Source organism: Neoarius graeffei, chromosome 12 (assembly GCF_027579695.1).
Source record: "Neoarius graeffei isolate fNeoGra1 chromosome 12, fNeoGra1.pri, whole genome shotgun sequence".
NCBI classification, from domain to species: domain Eukaryota; kingdom Metazoa; phylum Chordata; class Actinopteri; order Siluriformes; family Ariidae; genus Neoarius; species Neoarius graeffei.
The window spans coordinates 51,611,356-51,624,629 of record NC_083580.1 but is presented as its reverse complement, the minus strand read 5'-3'; the positions used below and the strand labels follow the sequence as shown (position 1 = coordinate 51,624,629).

Sequence of the window (13,274 nt, the reverse complement as noted above, 5' to 3'; positions counted from 1 at the left end):
GGCTATAACACTGGATAGGCCGCCTGTTGGTCATGTTGCGGTCTCTGCCATGGTAGCTCCTGTTCAGTATAGTACCAGCCCTGCTGTGTTTTCTGACTACAATTCAGTGCCTGTAACTGTTCCTTCAGTTGAGAGGCTGAGTAAAGAGGTGCAAGATTTGAAAAATGAGGTTACACGCCTGCTCTCATTGTCTGTTGCACTGCCCTCAGAAGCCACAGTGACTCCTTCACAGAGAGGTAGTCAAAGAGTAGAGGGAAGACCTGCAAATACATACAGAGCACGGCAGGACAGAGCTGATGTTTTCTGTTACAAGTGTGGGGAAGATGGTCATTTTCAACGTGAGTGTCAGAATGCCGAGAACCTCAGGAAAGTCAATCAACGCCTCATAAAGCTCAGATGGCCGAAGGGAAACTCCCCAGGGACCCAGTAAGGGAACGAACTGGTGTCCCGGTGATGATACGTTCCACAAAGTGTAAACCGCAACAAGGACAGAAAGCTGCACTCCCAGCAGGCCTCGTTGGCCCTAGCTCTGTTGTCTCAGTACGAATTGAGGACATATATGCAAAAGCTTTACTTGACAGTGGATCTCAAGTTACCCTCCTTTATCGCTCATTTTACAACAAGTACTTGAAGCACATGCCACTGACTCCAATTCATTGCTTGGAGTTATGGGGACTTAGTGTGGAAGAATATCCCTATGATGGCTACATATGCTTAAGGCTTGAGTTCAACAGTGACGTAGTGGGAGTGACTGAGACAGTTGAAACACTTGTGCTTGTGTGTCCAGACCCGGTAGTTAAAGGGGAGGCCTCAATAATAGTTGGAACAAACACATCAGTAGTGAGACGTCTGTTTAATACCTGCAAATCAATCGGAGGAGAGGATTTTTTAATGACTATGACCGTGCACCCGGAGATTAAAGAGGCATACAAGAGGTTTCAGAAAGTACCCGATGAAGCAGCAGACATGAAGATGGGCACTGTTTGGCTCGCTGAGGCGAAGCATAAGATTATACCCCCAGGGGCAATAGTGAACGTAAGCGGTATTCCAAAGTTCCCTCATCCTTTGAATACTCAAACTGTGCTGGTGGAGCAGGCTGAAGAATCAACTTTGCCTGATGAACTTATGGTTCTGCCCATCATCAAAAGTGCTGAGGAGATTCAGAATCGTCGCATTACAGTTGCTGTGAGAAATATGTCCACTCGGGAGGTCAGGCTCTCTAGAAGAATGTCTATTGCGCAGCTGTTCCCTGTGGATATTGTGGATAAAGGTCCCACACAGCCTAATGACAACCTTGGCCTGTATGAGCTGACACCCTCTACATTCAATTTTGCAGACTCACCAGTGCCAAAGGAATGGAAAGAGAGACTGTGCCAGAAGATGCTGCAAAGGAAAGAAGTTTTCTCTCAAGGAGAGTTTGATGTGGGTTGTGCAAAGACCACCGAGCACACCATACGAGTGACGGAGGGGAAGCCTTTCCGAGAGCGCTCCAGACGTTTGCCTCCAGGGGATGTGGCTGATGTGAGACAACATCTTGATCAATTGCTTAAAGCTGGCATTATTTCAGAGTCCCGAAGTCCATATGCCTCTCCCATTGTGGTGGTGCGGAAGAAAAATGGCACCATCCGTATGTGTGTGGACTACAGGACATTAAACAGACGGACTGTTCCTGACCAATACACTGTGCCAAGGATCGAAGATGCACTGGCTTGCCTGAGTGGAAGCCAGTGGTTCAGTGTGCTTGATCTGAGGAGTGGATACTACCAGATACCCCTAGGTGAAGCTGACAAAGAGAAGACCGCTTTCATCTGTCCCGCTGGATTTTTCCAGTTTGAGCGGATGCCGCAGGGAATCTCGGGTGCTCCGGCTACATTTCAGCGTGCAATGGAAAGAACAGTGGGAGATATGAACCTGTTGGAGGTGCTTGTGTACCTTGATGATCTCATTGTGTTTGGGAAGACGCTAGAAGAACATGAGCAACGGCTGTTGAAAGTTTTAGATAGGTTAAAAGAGGAGGGCCTCAAGTTGTCGTTGGATAAATGCCAGTTTTGCTGCACATCTGTGAACTACTTAGGGCACATTGTGTCGAGGGAGGGTGTCTCCACAGATCCTGCTAAAGTGGAGGCTGTGAAGTCTTGGCCGCGTCCGAATAATATATCTGCCCTCCGCTCTTTCCTGGGTTTTAGTGGGTATTACAGGCGTTTCGTGAAAGACTATTCACGAATCTGCTACCCACTTAACCAGCTGCTGAAGGGTTGCATGCCCACTAGTTCACACAGATCAAAGATCCGAGAAGACAAAAGTGCACCACTGGCTAAGATCCACCAAGAGCCAAAGCAATTGTTTTCTGCGTCAGAGGCATTTGGATCCAGATGGACCCTAGAATGTGACGCAGCCTTCGAGATGTTGAAGCAGAGCCTGTCCAAAGCACCTGTCCTAGCCTTTGCTGACCCACAGTATCCTTACACTCTGCATGTGGATGCCAGTAGAGAAGGCTTGGGAGGTGTGCTATATCAGGATCAAGGAGGTGGACTACGTCCAGTTGCCTTTGTGAGCAGGAGTCTGTCTGCATCTGAAAAGAACTACCCCACACACAAACTGGAGTTTTTGGCCCTCAAATGGGCTGTTACAGAGAAGTTGCATGACTATCTGTATGGAGTGAAGTTTGAGGTCCATACAGACAATAACCCACTCACATATGTCCTTACAACAGCCAAGTTAGATGCCGCTGGACACCGCTGGCTAGCAGCACTGGCAACCTATGACTTCAGTTTGAAGTACCGACCTGGAAAGCAGAACATGGATGCAGATGCTTTGTCACGCCGTCCCCACTCAGATCCTCTTGGTGTCTTTGGCTCGTTTGATGGGTGGGAGCAGATTCCACCAGCTGGTGTCAAAGCCATGTGCCAAGTGTCCCAGGTCTGCTGTTCGAAACATTTCCAGTCTCATAGAATCATTGACTTGCTCGGAGCTTCCAAACAAGCTGTACCTCGAGCCTTTTGCAATGTCTCCGCTGTGACCATGCACTATCTCCCCCGGTTGAGCTTAGTCGAGATTGCACAGTCCCAGCTTGCAGACCCATGCATTGGTGAAGTGCTGAAAGCTGTTTCCCAAAAAGATTGCTGCTGTGCTGACAGAACAAGGCATCCAGACATCTCGCTGTTGCTGAAAGAGTGGGATAAGTTACAGTTAAAGAACTCTGTTCTCTACCGAGTGTCAAAGCCACCTAATACACCACTTCGCCAGCAGTTATTACTCCCAGAAGAGTTTAGAGAGACCGTGTTACAGTCTCTTCATAATCATTCTGGTCACTTGGGATTTGAAAAGACTTATGGGCTTGTGCGAGAGAGATTCTACTGGCCCCGGATGAAAGCAGAGATTGATAAGTACTGTAAGAATTGTGCTAGATGCATTCAACGGAAGACCTTGCCTACCAGAGCTGCTGAACTTTACCATCTCAGTAGTAATGGACCGATGGATCTCATCTGCATTGACTTCCTGTCCCTTGAGCCAGACTCCAAGAACATTTGTAATGTGCTGGTTGTCACCGATCACTACACCCGGTATGCACAAGCTTTTCCCACAAAAGATCAGAAGTCATTTACGGTTGCTAAAGTGTTGTGGGAGAAGTACTTCGTTCATTATGGCCTACCAAACAGAGTGCATTCAGATCAAGGTAGAGACTTTGAGAGTCGTCTCATTCATGAACTACTGGGCATGCTGGGAGTGAGGAAGTCAAGAACAACCCCATACCACCCACAGGGAGATCCACAGCCTGAACGTTTTAATAGAACGCTGCTTAATATGCTTGGCACACTGTCACCTGAGGAAAAGGGAAAATGGAGCCAGCACATCAGTTATCTTGTTCATGCCTACAATTGCACAACGAATGACAGCACTGGTTATAGTCCCTACTTTTTGATGTTTGGACGTGAAGCTCGGCTGCCAGTTGATGTGTGTTTTGGCGTGTCCAGTGACAGTTCATCTGAAAAGTCGTATGCAAGATATGTTGCAAACATGAGACGAGATCTTCAAGTTGCTTATCAGGCTGCTGAAAGCATGTGTGGGAAGAGGAATGAGGGGAATAAGCACAGATATGACCAGAGGGTCCGATATTGCCCACTTGCTCCGGGTGACAGAGTATTACTTAAAAACATTGGTTTACAGGGGAAACACAAGATAGCAGATCGGTGGTGTGCAGATCCCTTCATTGTGCATAGTCAACTGCCTGGCTTACCTGTGTATAAGTTAAGACCAGAGAATGGAGAAGGTCCTGACAAGGTTCTACATCGTAACCTGTTGTTACCCCTAGGAGAAGATGTACAACTAGGGCCACAAGACATTTCAGAGAGGAAGGAGCACAAGAGAAGGTCAAGCCGACGGATTAGAAGGAAACAAGCCCCAGTGCCTGAGGAAGTGAAGAGCATTTGTGGCAGTGGAGCATCTACCTCTGAGTCAGAAGGAGAGGAGCTGGGTGTATATGCCCCTCACTATCCATCGATGGTCCAGCAGATGGATGTAGATGATCCAGATGTGCCCCTTGGGTTGGTCTTTGAAAGGGATTGGCCTGTTGTACCCAATGGCTCTGACTCTCTGCTAAGGCAGTCTGGTTCACATTCTTCTGTCTTGACCTATGGGGCTGCTTCCCCAGATCTTCTTAGTTTAGGTATACACAAGCATTTTCCTGATCAGTCACCTGGTCATTCTTGTACAAATATGTCTCTGCCTTACCCTGACAATCCACCCAGTCTTTCTTGTCTCAGCCCACTTTCTGTTGAGGACAGGTCCACCGCTGACTCAAGTGAATCCTTACCTCTATCTGGTGCCGAAGATGATCAGAGACAGCATGAAATGTCCTCCTGTGACTTAAGGACGGAGAGCCATCCTGCACCTGAAGCCCCAAGACCCCAGAGGGTGAGAAGGGCACCGGAAAGACTGACATATGACTCCCTGGGGCAGCCCACCTTAGTAACCACACTATCCCTCTCTCCAATAGTTAATAGGTCAGACACCACCCCAAACATGGGTCCTTGATATGTTAGTAACCTGTTTACATGGATAGGTCCTAGCCTCAGGCACGAGAAAAGTTAAAATAGTACATATGACGAACTTTGGTGTGTGTGTGTGTGTGTGTGTGATATGGTAGTCGTATCTTCATTTTCCTTTGTCATGAGGACATGACCCTGTTTTAGTAGGGGGAGAGTGTAACACATCTGAAAATTAGGTTAAGCCCAATTTATGTTAATGTATTGTATATTGTGTACTAGTATGTGTTATTAACAGGAGAGTTTAATATGTAATGTAATCTTTTAATGTACTGTATATTGGGGTTATGTGAATATCCTCTTGTCCGTGGTTTCACGGACATTAGTGATTTTTATTAATAGTAACACTAGGTGAAAGTTACGGACTTTGAGACCAGTGATCCACGGTTGTATTTTTTCCACTTGAGTCGGTTCAGCGGGACGGGGTGGAGTCACAGCTGTTTTCAATTACTGCTGTTGCTATGAGCTGTTGAGTCTCGCTAGCAGGGTTTTTTTTTTTGTTTTGGACTGGGGATTAAACACGGGAAAAAGGAGGACTACTTGAAGGTGCTCGAGGGAGGTTCGTGGTACAGAGTCTTCTCAGCTGCTGCGGATGGTAGTGGGTCGTATGGACGACGGTCAATGTTGGTATTTGAAGTCAACGTCCTAGAGTGACTACAGTTAGCTTGGGGAAGCTAACTCACAGCTGTTCGTGAGTAAACAGTGACTCTTTTCCCTTGGATGTTTAGAGCTCCAACGCGCGCCAACTTGGGTACCCATACGTTACTGTTTTAACTCCGGCTGGGTATTTTCTTTCTTTTCCCCTTTCTATCTTGAATGTGTGGTTTGTTCAGTGTTGCTGTTATTTAATATTATTGACGACTTTTGAAGAAGGTTAAGCACGGTAATGGGTTTATAATAAATGTTTATTATTTATTTTCTGATATAATCTGCTGTATGCCTGATCTTACTTTCTTATGTCGTGGTAATTAATGGTCTCCAATAGGTATAGTGTAAATATGTTAAATTGTCATTCTCTGAGGGTAATCAGAGTGGGGGCTCAGAGTATGGCTGTATAGAAGCACAGCAGTCAACTGTAAACATTTCCATAGTTTACCCCAGGCCTCTGTATAAGTGAGCATCATCCCTAGAGTGTAAAGAACTTGTAGTGTAATCTATTGCTGATGAGCCGGGTGTGTTACATCAGTTAGTTGCTGTTTACTAAAATAACATTATACATAAAAATAACAACATTAAAAGATATTCACCTACAGCCTAGAATGCTGTTATTTTACATTTAGCCTACTTCAGGTAAGTCCAAATTCCTTCTTATTATCAGACTAGCTACTCAACATTACAAAAGTATTTGTCACATCTGGGAAAGGCAACAGGCATAGGATATTTACATCTTTTGGTTCTTGAAACAAACGCTGTGATTTTTTCACCCTCTTCTCTGGCTTAATGTGGCAGAAAGATCACCAGCTCGGTCATTAGACAGTTGTTTATGATCACTATGGTTACCGCGACAGGCAAAGTCCCCAGCTCCCCTTAGGACCCCGGGGTCGAGATGGTGCGTTACATTTACATTGGAAGTCAGAACTTGGAGCTCCGAGCAACATAACCTCAGAACTGAGCGCTTCCCAGTTTAAAAACTGGGACATCATGGAACATGGAATTCGAAAAAAAATGGCCAGTTAATGAAATGAAACGAAAACTCCAACGTTTATGCTGGGAGATGCTGGATTTCAATGCTTTTCCGACTTCAAAATTCCAACTTATGAGTACTTAGTTGCAGCAGAAACACCGCTGCTATCAAATGGATGCTGTGCAGTGTTATTAACCGAGAATTACGTGGAAAATGAACACCTTGCTTTCCCAACTCTGCAAGGATCTGCTCCAGCCTACACCGATTCAAGAAGGGGAAAATGTGGATTGATCACTGACAAGGCTGCTGCTGCTGCCATTTCAACTTTGTGCTGCAGTGTAAGTTAGTCTAACTAACGGAACATTAATCCTCACTTTTTCTACCTATGTGTGGCGCCTTACGTAGGGACGGTGGGTGGGGGACAGATGGGGGTCACTATAAATCTGGGGGGGACATGTCCCCCCGTCCCCCGTGCTATCTGCGCCCTTGCTTATCTTGTTCTTGCATTAATCAGAATACGCACAGCTGCATCTGTGCAGCGCCCCTCCCCTCTCTCCATTTGCTTATGGAGAAGTGCTTCTAAATTGCCAGCTTAGCTCGGAGCAAACTTCGTGTGACATAATGACAAAATCAATCCGCGTTTAATAAAATGAAATAACTGGTGAATATAATGGGAATGCGCAAACAGAAAAGGGAAGTAAGAACACATTATTTTACCGTTGTACTCCACATACAGTATGCGCAGCGCCAGATGTAGGCAAACAGTCGCCAATAAAATGAGCAACAGCTCAAATAACCTGATGTTGATATGCCCAACACAAAGGGAAAGTCATGCCAGTTTTGTAGGAAACCTGGAACATGTTGAAGTGGATGTTTTGAGAAGTGTTTATGTTCGTATTGTTTTCCCCACGCGATGCCTGAATAATCCACGTCAACTGTCTATCTGTTATAACAAATGAATGACAGACATTACAAGGCCGTACAGCTAACTAATATTGCATAGTTAATCATCGGGACTCAGTGTAAACAAATCAGCATTATTGAACAAACGAATAACAACCCAGATATACCACCAACGTTTAGAGCAATGCGCCGTATTGGCGTAATATCGCCTCAGCTCAAGTCAGGTTTTGGACATGGTAAGCGAGAAAACTGCACTTCTTTCAACGGGACTTAAACTCTGGTTTATTGCCATCCTCTTCAGAAACGTTGATCTGGCTTGTCAATGCAACTTCATAAATCACTGCTCCTCCCCGTGGAAAAAAATGGTATTGCAGCTGTGTTTTTTAAGGGGCGTTGCCAGTCCAGGCTTCATCAACACGTCATGTGTGGGGGATTACGATACGGGCACGGCCCTCGCACGGACCCCGCATGGTGCGGGCATGGAAACAGGCAAACAAATGAATGGCTTCTACTGTACAGTGGTGCTTGAAAGTTTGGGAACCCTTTAGAATTTTCTACATTTCTACATAAATATGACCTAAAACATCATCAGATTTTCACACAAGTCCTAAAAGTAGATAAAGAGAACCCAGTTAAACAAATGAGACAAAAATATTATACTTGATCATTTATTTATTGAGGAAAATGATCCAATATTACATATCTGTGAGTGGCAAAAATATGTGAACGTCTAGGATTAGCAGTTAATTTGAAGGTGAAATTAGAGTCAGGTGTTTTCAATCAATGGGATGACAATCAGTTGTGAGTGGGCTCCTGTTTTATTTAAAGAACAGGGATCCATCAAAGTCTGATCTTCACAACACATGTTTGTGGAAGTGTATCGTGTCATGAGCAAAGGAGGTTTCTGAGGACCTCGGAAAAAGCATTGTTGATGCTCATCAGGCTGAAAAAGGTTACAAAACCATCTCTAAAGAGTTTGGACTCCACCGATCCACAGTCAGACAGATTGTGTACAAATGGAGGAAATTCAAGACCATTGTTACCCTTCCCAGGAGTGGTCGACCAACAAAGATCATTCCAAGAGCAAGGCATGTAATAGTCAGTGAGTTCACAAAGGACCCCAGGGTAACTTCTAAGCAACTGAAGGCCTCTCTCACCTTAGCTAATGTTAATGTCCATGAGTCCACCATCAGGAGAACACTGAACAACAGTGGTGTGCATGGCAAGGTTGCAAGGAGAAAGCCACTGCTCTCCGAAAAGAACATTGCTGCTCATCTGCAGTTTGCTAAAGATCACATGGACAAACCAGAAGGCTATTGGAAAAATGTTTTGTGGATGGATGAGACTAAAATAGAAATTTTTGGTTTAAATGAGAAGCATTATGTTTGGAGAAAGGAAAACGCTGCATTCCAGCATAAGAACCTTATCCCATCTGGGAAACATGGTGGTGGTAGTATCATGGTTTGGGACTGTTTTGCTGCATCTGGGCCAGGACGGCTTGCCATCATTGATGGAACAATGAATTCTGAATTATACCAGCAAATTCTAAAGGAAAATGTCAGGACATCTGTCCATGAACTGAATCTTAAGAGAAGGTGGGTCATGCAGCAAGACAACAACCATAAGCACACAAGTTGTTCTCCCAAAGAATGGTTAAAGAAGAATAAAGTTAATGTTCTGGAATGGCTAAGTCAAAGTCCTGACCTTAATCCAATCAAAATGTTGTGGAAGGACCTGAAGCGAGCAGTTCATGTGAGGAAACCCACCAACATCCCAGAGTTGAAGCTGTTCTATCGGAGGAATGGGCTAAAATTCCTCCAAGCCGGTGTTCAGGACTGATCAACAGTTACCAGAAATGTTTAGTTGCAATTATTGCTGCACAAGGGGGTCACACCAGATACTGAAAGCAAAGGTTCAAATACTTTTGCCACTCACCGATATGTAATATTGGATCATTTTCCTCAATAAATAAATGACCAAGTATAATATTTTTTGTCTCCTTTGTTTAACTTGGTTCTCTTTATTTACTTTTAGGACTTGTATGAAAATCTGATGATGTTTTCGGTCATATTAATGCAGAAATATAGAAAATTCTAAAGCGTTCACAAACTTTCAAGCACCACTGTATTATAGAAATAAATAAAAAAACCACTACATTATACACTATATGGCCAAACACGTGACCATCATACCAATACGCGGTTGTTCCCCAACTGTTTTCACAAAGTCGTAATCACCCAATTGAATAGGATGTCTTTGAATGCTGTTGGTCTACAAGTTCCCTCCACTGTAACTAATGCCGCTTTTCCACTACCAACATGGCTGAGTTGGGCTGAGCCGTGCCGTGCTGAGTTGGGCTGAGTCGAGCTGAGTGGGGCTGTTGGAGTTGCATTTCGACTACAACCGCGCTGAACCGTGCTGGCTGGAAGTGGGTGGACACATTGGGTGGAGTTAGCGAAAGTGGGTGGACGTCACGTGATGTCGTTAGGCGGAGCAAACAGTGACATCAGTGACCTTTTAAGCGGTAGTCTCACGACCCGGATAGTAAACAATAAACATGGAGGACATGGAGTCCTTAGTGTTGCTGGTCTTGGTGCTGTGGCTTGTTGTCACCGACAACGCCAACAGATACTGGCAAGAGAGTATAGATGAGGCGAGGCGCATAAGGCTTCAGAAATTCTCGTAATTCGTAATTCTTCTTCTTCCGGGTTTACGGTGTTTACAGATCCCAGCGTGCTCGCGGGGCGTGTGTGGGCGTGTGAGGACACTCCTCCTCACCAATCAGTGCACAGGGGAGTGTCTCCTCACGCCCCTAGCCCCACTCGGCTCGGTTTGGCTCGCTTCAGCCCCACTCCAAAACCGTGCGAGTTTTGGGAGCTGAGCAGGGCTGAAGTGAGCTCAGTCGTGCTGCTCTAAGGTAGTCGAAACGCGAGCCGTGTCGGGCTGAAGTGAGCTGAAGCGAGCTTAAGTGAGCTGAAAAAGGGTAGTGGAAAAGGGCCATAAGAGGCCCAAATATGTCCAGTATGACAATGTCCCTGTGCACAAAGCGAGGCCCATGAAGACATCGTTTGCTAAAGCTGGAGTAGAAGAACTTGAGTGTCCTGCACAGAGCACTTACCTGAACCCCAATGAACACCACTGGGATAAATTGGAATGTTGACTGCACCCCAGACCTCCTCACCCAACATGACTGCCTTACTGCACTATTGCTCTTGTGGCTGAGTGAAAAAAAATCCCCAGAGCCACACTCCAAAATCTGGAAAGCCTTCCCAGAAGAGTGAAGGTTATTATCACAGAAAAGGAGAACTAAATCTGGAATGGGATGTTCAGCAAGCACATATGAGTGTCATGGTCAGGTGTCCACAAACTTTTGGCCATATAGTGTCATTCTGTGTGCTTTGATTTCTGACATTTTTGCAGGGAGTAAATCTAAAATATACAAAATGAGCCCATAATTCCAAGAAGGTAAAAATCTGTATATTTACTATACATCTTACAAGAAAATGGAGTTAAGATCAACATCAGAATTTTGCATCACAGAGACACATTTCTGTTTTAGACAAACTCCACCCTTTGTCCGTAACTCTCGCATTACTTCTGAATATCCCTTATTTCATTAGTTACATCTGAGGTCTGATTACAGATGTGCTCAATTTCTGTATTAAATACTTAAAGCTCGATGGCCTTTTGATTTCATAAATTCGGTGAAATTTAGTTCCCTCTGAAATTTGGTCATTGTGATATGTTTATTTCTGTAATATCTCAGAAAATATCAGGCCATTCTGTGGCTGGGAAGTTATTTAATTTGAGGGGATTCCCTAGCAAATAATGTGCATGAAATCGCTTGCTTCATGCAGTCAGGTAGACAGAGGAAGTCCGGTGTGTGCATGTGCAGGTTCACCTTCTTTTTCTTCTTCTTCTTTTGGGTTTTATGGCAGCTGGCATCCACAGTGTTGCATTACTGCCATCTACAGGTTTACCTTTGACTGTGCACTGACAGTTACATCATTCTGTCGCTAAACAAACAGCTGATCACACCAAAGAGCTCGTTGACCGCCAGTATTCATTTGTTTGTTTCTGTATTTCCTTTCCTTTGCAACATAATGCATTTTCTTCTTGCTTTCTGTTACTGTAGTTGGTCTTTCACGTTTCATTTGCACACTCACGTCCTCTGTTTTTCTCTCCTGTTTCAAATTTGTTTCCCGCAATGCCTTGCGCAAATGGGGAAAGCCCACCACGTGATGTATTATGTAGTATCTTGAATTGGGTCACAGTGAAGTAGGAAAAAATAGTGGAGAATTTAGGGTCACGTGGCCCTAAATTCATTAATTGTTCTATTAAAAAAACAAAAACTAATAAAATTAGAAGTCTGTGATTCAAATTCAGTAGTTTTCGGTCCACTAAACAAAAATAATTGGGTGTCAGGGAAAATTTTTTTTTATGACCTACACTTGAAAAATCTGAAAGGCAGTCTACCTTTAACTCTGAATACTGAAACAGTAAAAGATTACAGTAAACAAAGCACATGAATGAATTAAATATAAATCTATTAGAAATATTAAAAATCATTTATATAAACTATGACTAGGACAAGTTAAACACTGACATTTTAATTGGAATATACATTTACATTTACAGCATTTACATTACAGCAGTCTGCAGTTTCCCTTAACCACACACTAGAGAAACAGAAGCAGGAAGATGATCACTGAGGTGACAAACAGGGAGAAATAAATCTTCTCTTCTGTATCCGATTTGATTCTCACATTCCTCCTCTTGGCCCTGTGATTCTGTTGACTGAACAAAAGTCCATCAGGTTCCACAGCCAGAGGCGAAAAACTGAGAACACGAATCCTCATATATTTTTGTTGCATTTGGGAAATGGAGTCTTACAGTTGTGTGCGTGTGTGTGTATTTGTTCCCTCTGGGTTTAATTAATCTAGGGAACACCTGCAACTCTGACTTCTGACACACACACACACACACACACACACACACACACACACACACACACGTACACATTCTTGTACATCTATCTTTATGGGGATCTATCTTTATTCATTGACATAATGCATTCCCTATCCCCTTACCCTAACCTTAACCATCACAATTAAATGCCTATCCTCAACCTAATTCTAACCTGAACCCTAAAACTAAGTCTTAAAACTCAAACAGCCCTTTGAAGAAGCGAGGACCAGCGAAAATGTCCTCACTTCCCAAAAATGACCTAACTCTCCACACACACACACACACACACACACACACACACACACACACACACACACACACACACACACAGTACACGTGTTCATGTCTTTTCCCAGCTTACACTAATTACAAATAGTCTGTTTACTCAGTTCTCCCTCCTCATCCTCTTCCTCATCCTTTTCATTAGCTTATGGTATAAGAGAAATAAAACACTTGGGGACGTACTGTTATCGGAAAACCCAGTATTTTTCTGTAACAGGAGCACACACACTGTGGTTTATTATTTGCTTATAAAGCTAGCATCGAGCTGGAGTACACAAAGGTGTGTGAGATGTTAACCAGGACTGACATTATGGGCTCAAACATGCAGTGTTCTCCTTTTTATATTCCTGATGTCATCCCTAATCTATCAATCACCACTGATTAGCAAAGATAGAGACAAATTACACAGAAAGACCTACTACATCCAGGGACATTATAATATAATAATAAAC

At 44.0% G+C, this 13,274-nt stretch overlaps 1 protein-coding gene across 1 annotated transcript in view; it reads left to right on the top strand.

Moving 5' to 3' along the window:
* si:dkey-112m2.1 (transmembrane protein 132D) overlaps positions 1 to 13,274 on the top strand; it is a 424,830-nt gene that overhangs the window by 328,491 nt on the left and 83,065 nt on the right. The window lies entirely within an intron of this gene.